The sequence below is a fragment of the Canis lupus genome, chromosome 5, assembly GCF_011100685.1.
Source record: "Canis lupus familiaris isolate Mischka breed German Shepherd chromosome 5, alternate assembly UU_Cfam_GSD_1.0, whole genome shotgun sequence".
In the NCBI taxonomy this organism is placed as follows: domain Eukaryota; kingdom Metazoa; phylum Chordata; class Mammalia; order Carnivora; family Canidae; genus Canis; species Canis lupus.
In genome coordinates, this window is record NC_049226.1 from 22,411,357 (window position 1) to 22,415,148 (window position 3,792).

At 45.8% G+C, this 3,792-nt stretch overlaps 1 pseudogene; it reads left to right on the forward strand.

The window, feature by feature from the left end:
• Nucleotides 1–304: 304 nt before the first annotated feature.
• LOC119872005 lies at nt 305–917 on the forward strand (annotated as a pseudogene).
• Nucleotides 918–3,792: the final 2,875 nt, after the last annotated feature.

Here is a 3,792-nt window from a genome sequence, read left to right on the forward strand (position 1 = left end):
AGTCTTAGGAGACCACCACAGTTTTGTGAGTTTTACTAACAGGAGCCCTACCAAGTTCTCATGGTAAAGGTCAGAAAAAGATCTCTCAGGGATCCCTGGGTGGCTCAGCGGTTTGGCTCCTGCCATCGGCCCAGGGCATGATCCCGGAGTCCCGGGATCGAGTCCCGCGTTGGGCTCCCTGCATGGAGCCTGCTTCTCCCTCTGCCTGTGTCTCTGCCTCTCTCTCTCTCTCTCTCTCTCCCCCTGTGTCTCTCATGAATAAATAAATAAAATATTAAAAAAAAAAAGCAAGCAAGCAAGAAAGAAAAAGATCTCTCGCACAGGTGGAGTAAAGATGGAGGAATGTGCGCAAGAGCCCTGCCCTTGGCAAACTGCAGATGTTTGTGGTGGGGCCTTTAGGATGGGTACCACAGGTGGTAGGATCTCTCAAGCAATCAAAGGTTTTTGCATTTCTCCAGTGGGAGTAAACCACAGACTATGAGGGAGTGCAGGGCTCTGCAGTTGGGAGGTCGCTTTGCTGTTTGGGGAAGTTTATTTTCCATGAATGACTACTGTATGGTTCAAGTCTGAGGGAAAGAAGATTCCTGGCACTCCATCACAAGTGGCAGCTAGAAATGGACCAGTGACCATGGTTGAGTCAGCCACGATGGGTGGCTTTCACCTAGCCTTGATTGAAGGAGCTAGTATCTTGTTGACAAGAATGGCCTCTGCACAATTTCCCAGTTTGCTGAAGAACCTTCAGGCCAGTAATTATCCTTCCCTTTTGGAGACTATCAAGAATATCAATAGGACTTCTTTCCCAGGATCTCTTTAACAGAATGAGCTGTAGTTCAAGAAGGAATCAGAGAAGGTAAGTTACACCCTGTTTTTAAAACCATAGGTGGGACAGCTATGGCCAAATAGGCTCTAAGGAGACTCTGAACTCATTTTCTATTTAAAGGAACATGGGGGGGGGGGGGGGAGGGCAGATGTTAAAAGATAATACACTTATTTATTTACACTTGGATTGCATTTGTCATAAAAACAAATGTTTAATATATTTATAAGAAACTATAATAAATGCTTAGAAGACAAAAGACCAAAGGGCAAATAACAATGAAATGTAACCATCATTTCCTTGGGAACTTCTCTGCCTGGTTTTGTGTGTTCTGTCATTCAAACATTAAAAAACCCCTAGAATTTATTCTTTCTTTAAGAAAGAAAGAGGAAGAAAGAAAGGAAAGAAAGAAAGAAAGAAAGAAAGAAAGAAAGAAAGAAAGAAAGAAAGAAAGAAAGAAGAAAGAAAAAAGAAAGAAAAAAGAGAAGAAAAAGAAAAAAGAAAGAAAAGGAAAGAAAGAAAGAAAGAAAGAAAGAAAGAAAGAAAGAAAGAAAGAAAGAAAGAAAGAAAGAAAGAAAGAAAGAAAGAAGAAAGAAAAGGACTGAAGGTAGGGGAAAAAAGAAAGAAAAAAGATTTCATGCTTCCAGCAAGGAGAAGAGAAAAACAGCCATTTAAAATATGCCTGCAGCATTCTGTTCTTTTTAACAAAGCTCGCCCTCAAGGAAAACTATTTTACCAACAAATGGGAATGGTTATACGTGACTCCAGCCCACTCTGGTTCTCTATACTTGGGAAGTGGGAGGAGAGGAAGTACCAAACTACCCCCCTCCCCAGCCTTCCTGTCTCACCTGAGGGAGAGGGGAAAAAAGCAAAAGCCTAGTCACTAGAAACGTTGTGTTTTTTCAAAAGCTAGGAGTCAAGAACACAGAAACGCTCAGCCTGTGTCCTGATTTGTTAATCAAAGGTATTTGCTCTACTTAAAGGACAGAAAACAATTGCTAACTCATTCAGCAAGTCACATACTAATCACTCACTATGTGCCAGGTGCTGTCCTGGCAGGGTGCGGACAGTGAGCAAGCAGTGCTCAAAGGGAAAAGTCTCTGGCCCTGGTGGAGTTTACATTCTAGTGTTGAAGGCAATCAACAAATTGTCAAGACAAATAAGGAAATATTTAGTGTATTATATGATGGTAAGCACTAAGGAGAAAAATGAAGCAGAGAGGTAGAAGTGGCAGGTGAAATTTTTGATCAGCTGTCCAGGGAAGGCCTCTGAGAAGGCACATTTAGGTAACAAGTTGACAGGAGTGAGGGGTGGCAGGCAGTGAGCTTTGAGGATTTCTAGGGCTAGAGCTTGACTGGCAATGTGGTGAGTGAGAAAGCTCAGAAGTTCAAAGCATTATATGTGTATGCAGGTGAAGGAGAAATAATCTGATGTCTTAGGTATTCTGTGGTCTTTTTCCCTTCTGTTTTCTCTTGCTTTTATCCAAAGATTATGACCTAGAATCAGAGCCATTTGAAGCGACCTAAGAAATGAGCAGGTCAACCTCAGATGACCCCCAGAGAGGCCACGTCTGGCACAGGTTCCACAGTCAGGAAGAGGCAGGACTTTCCTCCATGCTCTCTCCATGGTCCACGTTCATCCCTGCATTTGCCAACCAGGGAAGCTGGTCATTTGAGGCTCACTTACAACCCACAACTGGGTTAAGCCAAGTCCAGGTTGTGACCTGGAGACTAGCTTCTCAAATGCCAGACACTCTCTCAGCTGAGGATCTGTCTCAGTTCAGCGCTGGTTTCTAATTCTCTTAGTGGCAAGCGAAGCACAATGTCCTTCAGCTCCTTGCCCGCAGCCACACTTTCCATTCAGGGACAAGCACCGATGCCATGCTCACACCCAGAGTTGTGGCAGTGGACAGGACAGCCTTGATCCCATAGGAGCAGAGCATACAGAAACAGGACCCAGGTCTTGTTCAGGTGGGTCATGTTTGACTCCATCTGGGTCTGAGGAATTGTCGGACATATGGCTCCGCCTTGCCTCCACAGGGTGTCAGATGCAGGCAGTGTGGACCACGCACGATGTCAGAGTGGCGGATTTCAGCCAGGGTAGCCCTTGGTGCCATGTGGCGCCAACATAAACAACTGGTTGATGTGGTGTCATGTAGACAAAACAGCTCTTTGATGGATTGGGTTTTCACTCTTCACTCCGCTCAAGTTGGCATGAGTCAAGGGTGGTGCCTGCCAAGTATGTGGGCAGGTTGGGGCCCTGCACGAGTTGCTCTGTGTGGTGCTGGCCACAGACCCATTTTCCCACTGCCTGTTAGTGGTCTGAAGCATTTGGTTTAGAGGGTGGGGGCACCAGAAGGGAGCTAAGTTTGGGAAGCTGATTGCTAGGATGGAGACGGGCATGTCCGTCACCTGAAAAAGTCTCAGATGTTTCCCAAGTTCACCCTCTTGTCCAGAGTGGAATTTGCCAGGACTTTGACGTTCACCCCAAGCCTGTGTCTGCGTGTGACTGACCAGGCTACAGCAAAGTCTTTCTGGAATCTGAGGTTAAGAAAGATGAAAGGCCAGTGCCGCCTGTCTGTCTGCAATGGGCATATTGCATAATAATAGCTCTCTCTGATCTTTCTTTTGCATGTTCTTGGTTTCTCCACTTCTTCCTTTCAGCTTTGTAATATGACGCCCAGCTGCTTCTTATCTTTGCTGCCTCCCCTCACCTCCCAACTCTCCTCTCTTAGATCCACACAGAGAACACAGACGACTCCTGCTTTGAAACCTGAAGGACGCTGTCACTTCCCTTAACACCCTGTTTGCTGCGCTCCTAGTTCAGAGAAGCTATAGCCAGGTGAGGACTGTAAACCAACCCCTCAACACCTGCCTTTGTAAGATGTCTTAACTCAGCAGGGCTACACGTGCCTGTAGGCTACATGCCCTAATAGATGCTGGAGGCCCCATCTCAAGATAGGGACAGGACGTAGA